The sequence below is a fragment of the Dermacentor albipictus genome, chromosome 1 (genome assembly GCF_038994185.2).
Source record: "Dermacentor albipictus isolate Rhodes 1998 colony chromosome 1, USDA_Dalb.pri_finalv2, whole genome shotgun sequence".
Classification (NCBI taxonomy): domain Eukaryota; kingdom Metazoa; phylum Arthropoda; class Arachnida; order Ixodida; family Ixodidae; genus Dermacentor; species Dermacentor albipictus.
In genome coordinates, this window is record NC_091821.1 from 336,256,116 (window position 1) to 336,269,975 (window position 13,860).

Sequence of the window (13,860 nt, forward strand, 5' to 3'; positions counted from 1 at the left end):
TCTTCAATTGCAGACGCCGTTCCCGTCCACTGTCGGCCCTTGACTAGCCATTCAAGTTCAAGACTACGCGGCGTGCGCGCCGAGGAGTCAAGAGTGTGTCTCTCTCTTTTGTAGTTTTTTACTTTCTGTCGGCGGCTGCGTGCCATCAGCCGTTCTTATTTTGCGCTTTCAATGTCGCAAACCCGCGTTTGTGGCGTTTCAATAAGCGAGCGCCGGTGGGCGACTCGTTGCGCGTCCGGCGGCGGGACGCCCCCGTGTGTCGCGGTGCGGCGTGCACGGGGGCGCCAGCGCTTTATTCGTGCTCAGGCACACGTAGCGGCCCATTCAGCGCGCGATCTGGCACTGCTCACGCCACGGCCACGTTCGCGTGCCACCGCGACTGCCTCGGCAAGGCGGTGGTGGCCACGGCCGCCGCAGCGCGGTTTTTTTTGTGCCGGCGGCGCGGCCTTCCGTCAAAACTGACTGAGCTGCGGGGCCGAAGCGGTCACGCCTTGGAACAAGCGGGCACTGCGCGTCGGCTTGTCCAGTCCCGGTCCTGCCGCTGACCGCGGCGCGCTCGATGAGTCGCACCTGGATCGCCATTGTCTCAACCGCGGCCCGGACCCACGGCCCCAGCAACCGCGATCGGCCGCTCTCGCTGTCTGCTACTTGTCTTTCTTTTTTTTTTCCTTTGTGGTCCGACGAGCGGCGCTTAGCTCGAAAGCGTGTTGAGGACAAGTGCGAACTCGATCCACTCAACGCGGTCGATTGGTGCGCTGTCGTATATATGGAGGCAGTTTTGTATGGCCTCGTTGCGGTGTGAGGGCACAGGGCTTCTTTCTCATTTGCGTGTGCGCGCTGCTGGCGTGCGCGTTTCGATTACCAGGTGCCGCGTGTGGGTCTCACCGCGAAGGAAAGTGCAGCTTATGCGGTATACGAGGGCATACAAGCAGCCTCGCCGTTGCAATACCTCACCATGCATAGTGTGTCGATGATTACGGTTACGTGTGAGCTTGGTTGCCTCACGTTCTGTTGAGAGCTGCAGGGTCGCTGTACGTTGGCTTTCGGAGACTCGATGTACGCCTCTCGAGGTACAAACGCTCCATGCGCAGGGGTCGAATGGAAGAATGCCGTGTTCCGCTCACTTTGTGAACGCGAATTGTAGACGCTCAGTTATGGCGCACTTTCGTTTCAGCGATGTAATGACATAGCAACTTGCCTCCAAAGCCATCGTTAGACACGTTCTCAAGAACTCGGGCAATATTTACATTCGTCCAAGTGAAAAATCAGTGGAAACTTCAGCTCGATGGGAAATTTGTGCTGTGACGCAGTCGAAGAACATTTCACGTCGCTCATGCATATTCCGGGGAGTCGTAAATGATACAACTACCATCGGTCGTGTTGCATCTGCGCAAGTGTTCGGCCATGACGTATTTCGGTGAGGTCGAGAAATTTTGAAAGCTATTTAGAGATAGGTCGTGTGTGGCACAATTGGCGATGCTGTGTACCTTTAGTATATTATTCTGCCCGTTTTTGAGAAGCACGTGGCTCCAAAGGCCCTATTTAGGATGTATTCAGTTCACATCGCATGGCGGCACCATATCTTTTTCCTATCCTTAGTTTTCACTTAGCTGGCTGCGGAGCTTGATGGAGTCCCGGGTAACGTTAGTGTACACGCCCTTGGAAAAGTCCGGTTGATGTGCCCGGAGAGCGAAAGCCTAGGTATAACAAAGTCTACTACAAACAGTCGTCCATCAGAATGATCGATTAACGCTTCGTTTTGTTTGCGCTTGTGACTAAACCTAACTAAACCTTCGTGCCTGGTCACAGTCTCTTTTCCTGTTCCACAATCTATGATTTGCTTTTGTTATCCTTTGTCCCCAGCACGCTGTTAAAACTTTTTTCTTTTTTTCGTTTCCACTTCTCCACCCGTCGGCTTTCGATAGACAAGTGCACCGACTAAACTGCGATGGCGTGCTCACGCACGCTTTTGACTTACGTGTTCCACGGAAGCGCCGGCCCCTCTTCTCCGCCGGCCGAAAGTACAGCTGCCATTCGTCCGCGAGCAACGAACGCGCTTACCATCGCGAGCGCACCCACTCTTCCCCCTGCAAGGTGACACCGTTCCATCTCTTCGGTGTCGTGCGGCGAAGCTGCTCGGAAATTCCTATCGGGGGGAGGGGGGGCGTCGCAGCGCTCGCGCTAGTGCCGTGTGTGTTAAGCCGAAGCAGCGCTGGCGTGACGGTCTCATCGCCAGAGCGCGTGCGGTCGATTGCATCACGCGCGTGCCCGGACATCGATCTCTCCGCGCGAGACAGCATCGCGTGCCCTGAGCGAGCGAGCGAACGATCTGGCGCCTCCGCTGAAGAGAAACGAATTTCGAACGACGTCGACTGCGTGAGCGCAACGGTCCGCACGTGCGTAGAAAAAAAAAAAAGAGGCGGCAAAGGGATCGGGAGCCGCCGAGTCACGCGTTGCATGCGACGCCCACGGCCGTCGTTGAGAGCTCGAGCTCCACGCGTGGCGACGGAGCGTCGCGGGTGCAAACAAAGTGTTCGCCTCTCTTCCGCCGCCCCCCTCAGCTTCTCCGTCCCTGTACGGATCGACAAGCCGAGAGCGGAAAATGTCGCACGCCGGTGCGGAATACGGGGGCTGGCGCTGCGTGTCGAGAAACAAGAGGGAGTATAAGGGCAGGGGCTGGGTGGATGGGTGTGCTGTGTAGATACTGGCTGGCAAGGTATAAAGGCTCGGTTTTCATGCTCTTTTTTTTTCGTTAATTTCGGTAATTTCCTTCATTTTTTCTCCTCTATTCTTTTATCCTTCAAGGTGGCGTCGCGTCAACTTTGTTTTGTCGCCGATGTAGAATGTATGACGTAGAAACGGCGCTACGCGGAAACGCGATGAAGAGGATGACGACGTTCGGTGTGTTGACTTGAAATTGATTTAAAGCAGTATTAATGCAGTTGAAAATCCATTTAAGAGGCATTTTAGTGCCGACGTACTGTCTCTCTCGTCTCTCTGTGCTCAGTTTGTGGCGTTCTTGCTTATTAATCCACAACGAACTAGATTTGTTTTTTTTTTTTCAACGCAGTAGTTCTTGGCGCTAGAAGTAAAATGAACAACGGCCGCGTCGCTCACGGTATCTGCTGTCGCAATGTTTCCTGTGTTCACGGGGTGTGTGTATATATATATATATACATACACGAACTACAAACGAAGTGACAATGCGTTTTCTCAACGAAGTCGGGACAAAGCGTAGAGATCGGCAGACTCCATCGATTCACCCGGTTTTGAACTCCTTTGCTGCGACAACAGCACTGTCACAGAGAACGCCGCCACCTTTCGAATGATAGCAAGTTTAAAATTTTGCGCACTCAGAGTTAGGGGACGCAAACCGCGAGGCTCACAAAAGAACGCAAAGAGAGTCCAAGCGAACGGGAAATGGCCTACAATGAAATTTAGATCTTCGCGTATGCAAAGCCGTTTGAGCGTGCTATTTCTAAAACTCGCTAATGACTGATCTTTCTTTTGCGATGCACACGGCGTCGTCTTGCACCGATGTTGTATCACCCACTGTGACCTCCGAAATACAAGCACACACATCCGTTACACTCCGTGTATGCGTATAGCACAAGAAACCCAGCAGTAATATACACTCCGTGTATGCGTATAACACACGAGACCCAGCAGTAATATGTTGGGAGCGTCCAGTTCCCAACATGCTCATTCCTTCAGGGGCACAAGTTTGACTTCCAGTGGTTGTGGACAAAGTTTCGTTTCATTATTCGCCATGCGGCGAACGAGAAGCTGAGGGGGACAACGTCGCCTGACGGTGATGATGATGACTTTACGACGATGACGGCGACGATGACTTGACGATTATGAGGACGACTGCGTAACGAAAAGCACGGAGGCACGGACACAGTACGGTCCCTTTTCAAGCTTTCAAAGGGGCATTAAAGAGAAGAAAAAAAAAACGATATTGCGCTGTATTAGCAAATTATCCTTCTACAATACTGAAACAGCCGCACTCACCGTGATGGGGGCGAAACGCGAAAACACCCGTGTGCTTAGATTTAGGTACATGTTGAAGAACCCCAGGTGGTCCAAATTATTCCACAGCCCCCCCAATACGGCGTGCCTCATAATCAAATCGTGGTTTTGGCACGTAAACCCCATAATTTAATGCATTAATTTAACGCTCACCGCCAGAAAAGACGCAAAAACGAAGTACGGGTGGCGCCGTTGTCTCCAAGTTCCCGCATGATCATGATGTCATGGATTCTGGCGGCTTCGACTCGGGCCTGTATAGTTAACTAGTCATCGATAGACGACGGACTGCATTGTAGATTTTTTTAAGCGAACGATACTGAACTTTTCCTTTTATTAATTACTTCTCTTCACCTTGCGGGTTTCCGCAAGTCAAACTCTTTCCTTCGCTTCGAGTTGTTGACAAATTCGACCTCGCCCTGCCATCTGCTAGCCGCCTGGTTAGTTCAGATGGTAGAGCAGCTGCCCCAGACAGGCGGTGGTCTCGGGTTCAAGTCCCGCACCAGGACGAATTTTTCTTCAACTGCGAGGCTTTTCTTTCGTGGAACCCGTATGGGTTTTCTTTGTAGCAATTGCTACGAACGTAGGATGTATGATATTCCCTTTATTAAACGTTTTATTGAGCCACAAATTACCAGATACGAACAACACACCTTGAAATCCATGACGTTGCGCTGACGTATACCGACGCTGGGGTTCCGGCGCAATATTCTAGAAATGAAAATTTAAGTTTCGTCTTCGCTTCTAGTAACCAACCTCTCGCCGCAAAATTAACCGGTAGTCGGCTCTCGAAAATATGTTTTCGATACAAATTGCTGAAGTGTTTTTTCTTGAGTGTTTATTTAACTGTTCTCGCAGGAAACCCGTGTAGAACCTGTAATTTCTATGGCGGTTGAACGATTGGAGCTTCAAATTTTCATCTAGCATAGCAGTGTTTGCATAAAACTATTTAAAGGTGATACTCATTATGCGAGAGCACAATATAAGACGACGCCCTCCGGCGGCTATTCAGCGGCACATTGCACTGGCACACACACACGCACACACGCTCACACACACACGCATACACACGCACGCGCGCACGCACGCACACACGCACGCGCGCGCGCTGACACTCTGTTAACACACGGCTGATCACTCCTTGCATGGCCTGCCATTTTGCCTTTTAGATATCTCCCTCCCATTTTTGCATAGGGACGTGTGCCGTTCTCATATCTTTAACTTAAAGATTCAAAGGTGGATTGTACACACTTAACGTTAATCTAGGCAAGATGCCCTTGTAGGACAAATTGCAAGCTCTGTATAGTGTTGTCCGGTGTCTGGTGATTTACAAAAGTGGCGCTCGAGAGGGGTTCACAGACCTTCAATTGAGGAAACGTATACGAGGCTCACCTTTAGTGCTCTTCTGCATAACTAGAGTCATTAGGCTGCTATTTCGGTGTGCCGAAGGTTAATCCGTGGCACTTCGCAGATAGTAGATAGAATAAACTTTAATGTCCAACGGAAAAAGGTGATCTACCCACCCCCTGACGCACAGGTCAGGGGGCGAGTGCCGCCGCCTCAGATGCAGGCAGTTGCCTTTGAACTCGGTCACTGCGCGTGGATCCAAAACGAAATTTCCCTGCTCGTGTCTAGGGGAAAAAAAGAAACCGCGTAACTTACACGACAGACTCTCTTGCCCGAGTCTCAGCGACGACTCTAGCGATAACGTTCTTGCCTGTCTGTGACAATATGTTGGGGAAATAAGTTTCTTTGCTTGCGAGTGGGTGCTCATCTCTGGCGAGATAGAAATGCGTGCATCACTGCTTGTACTTGTATTCCTGTTTCGCTTACGAATGCTGCCGAAGAGTTTCGATTCGAGGGAGGGGGGGGGGGTGCATGAACACGTTCGCGCGAATAACATACCAGACGGTGCTACGAAAGCCATTACTTGTTAAGTCGAAGGGCAGGGTAGCCAATTATGGTGACCTATATACTATGAATTGTCACTATCTGTTTTGAATAGAAAGGGCCACCTTTCCACAACGAGTGCGAATTGGTTTCAGGCACAGAGTACGCTATCGATTGCGGATGAAGTCTCAACTGACTTGTTTAGTTGGTTAGAAGGAAAACGCTCAACGACGAACAAAGCGAGAGTGACATACATAGAAACAATTGAGGGGAAGTTCGGGCGATAAGCTCACAAGCACGTTCACGAAACGAATCGCGCCACCGCTGCCGCACCATAGCCTTTGCAACGGGTACGCATTGCCTCAGACACAAAGTATAGACGATACACTATAGACAGCGATGAGCCAAATTTGGGAATGAGTTGATTAGATGAGACTTCCCTTTGTTTAAGGGTTATTTTTGGTCACACAGCGCGCGCTTACTCAGGTTTGTTTCGAGAGCGCGCCATTCACTTGTCGGCCCTGTTTCATATAGCCGCTCAAGTCGTTAGGCGCCCTTATTTTCACGTCAAACAGTCAGCTGCCACCTTAAATTGTTCGCGTACGCTTATTAAGAAATTACACCTAAGAGATTCGCGCTTTGTCTGTGAGAGGGGTTCGCGCATGCGTCCTAACGCATTTATGGAGCACAGTCGTCCGCACTTTGTTCACGGCTCGCTGATGCATGGGCTCTCCCAGTTCATGCACGTGCTGGCCCTGAGGTCAACAGTTCGGTTTCCCACCGTCGGACAAATCAAGCACTTTCATTCGCGGCAGCTTTTTTTTTTTTTTTTTGGCTTCTGCTCCAACGTCAGCGCGACATACGCTGAAATTCAAGAGCAGGAAGGGGACAAAACAATAAGGGGGGGGGGAAGGGGGGAGTCACGCGAGCATAGCAACACTTCGTGAAGGAAACAAATCATGCAAAACAATGTCCCGTGCACTCCTCCCTTAGATCAGATTAAACAAGCTCTCAAAGATGCCCATTTCACCTTTATCACTATCTGCGCAGCTAACGCTGTCTTCTGTGGCTCTGCGTTACAAATAGTTGAACCATTCGTTGCTCACTTAGTGCTTTACGTTATATTTGGCAATATGTTTTACAGTATAGCGCGACTATATTCTCTTTCTTTCAAGCATGTTGTCTCTTTCAGTTGATCAGAGCTAGCATAATTTCCATTATCTCTTATGTTGAGTATTTATGCGATTTCATGCAAGTGATGATAAAAATAATATAATATTCGCTAAAAAGTAGATGTAACTCACATCATATAGCGGCAATATGAACTTGCACTGAAGTAGGCTGGCACCTAATGTATCCGAGGCTCTCTTATGTTTATTGATGAACGATAGGCACTAATACGGAGCTCACTGAAATTTATAGCAACACCAGGATCTGCGAAAGCTGTACAGAAGTGTTCTGACCGAACGTGCGCGAAATTTGTCAAGTCTCAGTGTTCCGCATCCCGACAGCTCTGTTCACTGGAACACATATTCGAACGGCACGGCCCGATATGATTCATGCGACCCAGTTGACCTTTAGAGCTCCGCTGATGCCTCTGCCGGGGCGGGGGCGTTGCTGCGTTCGGCCTCCATCAACATTCGGTCACCAAGAAGGGATAATTTTCCCGCTGCGTCACGAGTAAAGAATAAACATAATCGAAATACTCTATGTAGAGCTCTAGCACAAACCTCGTATACGCCCTTCTGCGGAAACAGGAAATGGGCTGCGCTTCGAGGAAGGGAGACTCCGTTGCTTCGATCTCGAGGGCAGAGGGAGAGATATTTATTACGAGTTTGTAAAAGAAATAAACGCACAATTTTTGCACCTCCAGAAGGAGACGCCCGCGCTGTGCTCCCCTCACAACTGCTGAGCGCGAGGTATAGAGACAGAAGAGAGTAGTAGTTCGGCGCAAGGAAGGGCGCAAGGAGAAGCAGCGAAACGAAATAGAAAAAGAGACCCTTCAGGCGTCGTAGCATGTGCAGACCCTGTCGAGAGAAAGAGAATAAAAACGGGAATTCTCATATGTCACATATCCACAATTCCATATGATCATATAGGATTATGTGGAAACACACTGGGAAATTCAGTGTGATCGATATATAATCGTGGATATGAGGCGTGGAGAGCATATCTGCTTTGTTTTTAGAGGAATATTATTATAGAACACCTGATCGGTTGCATTATACATAATACACAGGGAAAGTGTAGCAAAAGAATAAGAAGGTGATAGGCGGAAGACGGTCAGTGCGTGGACATGCCAGAATATAGCGCCTCGTTTTTAATGGGATTAGCATTGTTTGCCCACTTTTCCATCCATCCATCCATCCATCCATCCATCCATCCATCCATCCATCCATCCATCCATCCATCCATCCATCCATCCATCCATCCATCCATCCATCCATCCATCCATCCATCCATCCATCCATCCATCCATCCATCCATCCATCCGTCCATCCATCCGTCCATCCATCCGTCCATCCGTCCGTCCATCCGTCTATCCATCGCTCCTTCCTTCCTTCCTTCCTTCCTTCCTTCCTTCCTTCCTTCCTTCCTTCCTTCCTTCCTTCCTTCCTTCCTTCCTTCCTTCCTTCCTTCCTTCCTTCCTTCCTTCCTTCCTTCCTTCCTTCCTTCCTTCCTTCCAACCTCTTCCGCAGATTAGTGACTCAAGTTGTCTTATAGGGGCATCACTAGGTATGTGCTCGTAGTCACGATGCTTTCGTGGTCGCTGCATCTTCTTCATTCCAGTTCCGTCATAAGACTCTTCGCGTCGCCATCACGCCATCGTCGCCTCACAGTGGTCATGCGTTCGTTGTGCTACCACCGTCGTGTGTGTGTGTGTGTGTGTGTGTGTGTGTGTGTGTGTGTGTGTGTGTGTGTGTGTGTGTGTGTGTGTGTGTGTGTGTGTGTGTGTGTGTATGTGTGTGTGTGTGTGTGTGTGTGTGTGTGTGTGTGTGTGTGTTTTATCGTGGCTACTCCAGCTTCGTCATCCAACTCTCGTCATGCTGCTGCCAGCACGCCATGGTCTTCAGACAGTCTTCATGATACGGTCGTCGTCATGCCATACACTTATCTTCATCGCATGTCGTCATTGCATTGTCGTCACACAGCCGTCGTCATCGATTCGTTGTCATCGTCATTCTAACTTCGTCTTCCGATTCTCGTCATGCCATCGTGGTCGCGACATCGTCATCACATAGTCGTCGTCATGATGTCGTTTTGCCATCGTCATCCCTTCAGTAATGTCGTCTCATTGTCGTCATACCTTCATCCTCGTTACGCCTTCTTCGTCGTACCGCCTTCTTCATGCTGTCGTCATTCAATCGTTATTATGCCCCCGTTGTCATGCCATCGTCATGCGCGTTGTCGCGGTCGTGTCATCATAGTCGTTGCAGCATCGTCATACAGTTGTCGTCATACCGTGGTCGTGAAGTCATCGTCGTCATACACTATTGTCATCCCATTGTCATCATGTTGTCGTTGGCGCGCTATCATCGTTATACTATCGTCATCATCTCAATATCGCCATGCCGCATTTGTCGTTTCGTCGACGCCATTCGTCCGTCGTCATTCCATTGTAGTCATTGCGTCGTCATACAGTCCTCGTCATGCCGCAATGCCCGTTGGCAACCTTGCCGAGCGTTTGCCGTAGTAAAGCGGGCCGATACTGGAGACAGTGAATGTCGCATATAGCCTAAGCAACGGAAATTTCAGAATGGCTGCTTAATGAGGTATGTAAACATGACTTCAACAATATGATATGTCGCTACATTGCTTGAATGCTAACTGCATTACCATCGACAGTCATCGTGATGGGTTATGCTGTTATTTTTTTTTTTACTTATATTCTGTTTGCCTAACTCTCACTTTAGTTCGGGGATAGGTGTGGAGCACCAGCATTTATTTATTTATTTATTTATTTATTTAGATAGATAGATAGATAGATAGATAGATAGATAGATAGATAGATAGATAGATAGATAGATAGATAGATAGATAGATAGATAGATAGATAGATAGATAGATAGATAGATAGATAGATAGATAGATAGATAGATAGATAGATAGATAGATAGATAGATAGATAGATAGATAGATAGATAGATAGATAGATAGATAGATAGATAGATAGATAGATAGATAGATAGATAGATAGATAGATAGATAGATAGATAGATAGATAGATAGATAGATAGATAGATAGATAGATAGATAGATAGATAGAGAAAGATGACAGCATACCCATCAACCTGTGAACTTTGTAATCCTTAAAATCCCGCTGAAGGTGAGCGGGTGGCTAAGGAAGAGGGCAGATAGCACACGTCTTTCTTTTTTTAAAGCTTCCCCTACAATACGTCTTTTCAGGAAAGCATATACAGTTTAGTAACGAGAATTTAACTTATGACACAGCACACTGAGCAACAACTAACTTGGATCAGCAAATAACGCCAAAGCAACGAACTGTTCCTAGATCACAGTGAGTTTTTCAGCTGCTTAGATGTTGCCGATTTCACCTACTTTAAGAACCTACTCGAAGCAAACTAGTATTATCTTGCATTCTTTCGCCATCAGATGGACATCTGGTTGACCTCCCTTTCTTTCCTTTGCCCCCCTCTCTCTCTCTCTACCGAGGTATGAGCATTTGTAACGGGGAAAGCTTCGGTCGTGACCGCGGTCGCATTTCTGAACTTGTGGCAAAGGCTGTAGTTGCCAGATACATGCGTGCCTCAAACTATTACTTTCACTCATCGGTCCAGTCGTCTGTCGTCGGCAACAAATGTTCTTGTAGAAATACCTTCTTTCGTAAGCTTTTGCGAGCTGAGGGTGGTGCCATTGCAGCCTTCTCACGAAACTCAAATCACAGAGTGCTTCCGGGAGCGTAAAGTCACATATACAAGAGTTGTTTTGTTTTTCCTACATTGTACAGATTCTTTTTTTAGAAATTTTCTGTAGGAGATAGCATGCACAATTCTAATCCTTGAACAGTAACTCGGAGAGGTAGATATTGCTAGGAAAATAAATCGAAATGCACAATTCAATAATTAGCAAGAAGCACTTATTCAATTTTAACGAATTACTTTGCATATTGCAATTTACGAATTGTAGCCGATGAGTTAGCAAGGCAGTTGGGACCAGTCCTCGGTATAGAAAAAAAAAAAGGCATTTCGATTTACATCCGTCATTAACTAACTATATAGTATAGCGTGAAATCTCGCTTCGCCTCATGTTCAATTTCCTGTTACATGCCGATACTTGCGCTATGTCTTGGAGCAAGGATATCAAGCGACGCATTACATTTGCGTATATTATTTGCAATTGCTGATTTGAATACGGAAGACGAGCTTACAGAGTAATTTGTTCTCAACCATATAGGCGAGAGAGAGAGATAGTTTAATGTAACCTGGGGATGAGAGCCAGAGGTGAAGCTGTTCAACTGCGTTCCACCTGATTTGCTGAAAGTTCGCTTCCACATCTACTTTACATGCCTAGTACAGTGTTCTTGAACAGAACTGAAACAGTCTGGGAATACCTAACGTAAAGGGAAAGAATGGCTTGGCACTGGAAGACTTCGCACGTGGTGGGAAACTTGGCAGGCGCCGTCAAGTTTCGTTTTTTTTTTCTTCCCGCATGAAAACCCAGCGAAGTCATTGTTTTCGCAAGCACCAGGACGTAAACGTTGACAATGGCAAACTCGTTCTGCCTGCTGTGTCGTCAAGGTGAAAACACTTCGCGTGCCCACTGACGTGAGCTAGCCGCATGTTTTGTTTTCTCAACGTGGAATGAAAGCCTGCGTTGCGTGATTTGCCAAGTGCGTGATACACTGCTATAGTCGCCGGTCCAGTACTTCCTTTGTGGTCACAATGACAACGACGGCGTCTTGAAAGTAGAATAGATTATAACGTCACGTGCTAAATGAGCTTGCCTAAGGCATAAAGAAAGGGCTACGGAATGTTGTGCTCGCTTCTATTTGCGACATAATGACTGAACTACGTATCAGGCTTCTATAGAGTATCTTAGAAGCGTTATATACAGTTCTCATTCCAATCTATTCACGACAAGACATTCATCCAAGTCCACAAATGTCGCTTAGAATATCAACGACGATTCCGCATTGTGGCGGCCGGGGTGATTACTTCAAGGCTGGCTGATTGCATAATTGACTCGTGAGATCCCTTCAGCCGTTTCATCTAGCCCTTGCTAATATCTAGAAGAAAGCACTTGCACTGTGCCCTCTGGATGATCTCTGACAATCCCAGCGCTACGTGAGATGCCACTACAACGTGCGCAGGTAGCTCAACGGCAACCGGTTCAGTGTCCAGTCAATGTTCCTCAAAGTGTAAAGTCTTACGTTACTCTGTTGTAGCAAGTCCGTTTCAACACACCGAGTGGCTGACTACCCGGTGACTGTGCTGTGAAAGGAAAGCTATAGATTTCGAAATCGTGTCAGTTTCTTTTCCTGCAACGATTACTGCACGTAAAGAAAGAAAAATCAATGTAAGCCTCCGGTTAAAAGTGAACGTTTAGTCGCTGATGACCAGCTGTACAATCCTTCCAAGCAGTTTCATCTTTCACTAACTTTAAGAAACGGCTCACGTTTCATGATTTATAGGAGGCGGATATCTTAAACCAAACACTTTTCGAACTTTACGTGAGTGTTCTGCCGCCTCTTCAACATTGTACACAAGTTACGTGCAGTTGCATGCATAGGTGAGTAAAAGTACGGACAAGGGTGCTGTTTGGCGAAATGGATTCGGCGCAAACTCTCAAGATGGAGGTAGATGTATGAAAAAGAAAGTTCGCATCCACACTCTAAAAAAAAAGTTACACCCTTTGGGTTGTATTTTGTCCCCAAACAACAATCGTCATCTTTCTTGCCCTCATTTCCCTTCTTTAACGCTGCAAGCCCGGTACTTCCTCGTCACGAACGGCTTGCGCTTTATCAGCTTGGCACAGCTTTCTCGACAGGAGAGTAGCGAGCGCCGAGTTTTCAAGAGAGGAAACGCAAGCAAGGCAGATGACAATTACTGTTTGGGGACAAGACAAGCCCCAAAGGGTGTAAACTTTTTTTTTAGAGTGCACCTGCATGCAGGTCAAAAGTACGAAGAACTTTTTTTTTTTTTGAAAGGCTAATGGCTACATACAGGTGGATGCGAACTTTCCCGATCATGTAGGATGCACTTAAGATTCAGGATGAAACGGCCCGATCGCTCGGCTCACCGGCAGTCTGCGCGGACGCTGTGACGGGGGGCGCCCGGTGGTCCCGGCCTGATCTCTCTGCGGCGGCGACCGCGAGCGGCGGCGCGACCCTTCATCGGGCGCGACCGTGGCCTGGGCGCCCCCCGCGTCCTGCCCCCGGCGCCCGCATCGATCGAGCCCTTTGTGCTGGCCGCTCCCATTGGCCCGGCCTCGGGCTCGCGCTCATGGCGGCGGCCGCATCGATTGGAGCAGCGCCCGACCGCGACTCGAACCGCGGCCGCGGGGGTGGAGACCCGCGCGAAGACCATTGGAAGGGGCTGCGCCCGGGGCGGGGGTTGCGCGCGCGACCGCCGCCACCTTTTGACGCCTGAGAACGGCCGCAGGTGCGACGCCGAGCCGCTAATGCGAAGACCGTGTTCTCGCACTCCACCTCACGCCTCTCCTCTCCGGCCGACTCGGCCGAACAGCCCCTCGACCGACGTCGTTGACGCGGGAGGCCGAAGACGAAGAGGGCGCGAGGAAGCAGCAGCCGCCCCCCCCCCCCCTTCCCACGAGCGCGTACCCACCCCCTCTCCTTACACCCGCGCCGACCAGCGGGGCGACCGATGAGCACTGCTTCGCGTCACGCGACACTCGAGTCTTCGACGCCCCTGCGGTCGCGCTAAACTGCGCGTCTTTTGTCTTTCACTTTCTATGCTGCCG

At 48.9% G+C, this 13,860-nt stretch overlaps 1 protein-coding gene across 1 annotated transcript in view; it reads right to left on the reverse strand.

Moving 5' to 3' along the window:
* The window catches only part of LOC135915046 (nuclear receptor subfamily 2 group F member 6-like), a 57,445-nt gene extending 44,224 nt beyond the window's left edge, over positions 1 to 13,221 (reverse strand). The window contains exon 1 of the mRNA XM_070531691.1: positions 13,180 to 13,221. The gene's annotated coding sequence lies outside the window, so the exon portion shown is untranslated. The remainder of the gene's footprint in view (positions 1 to 13,179) is intronic.
* Between the last annotated feature and the right edge of the window lie 639 nt (positions 13,222 to 13,860).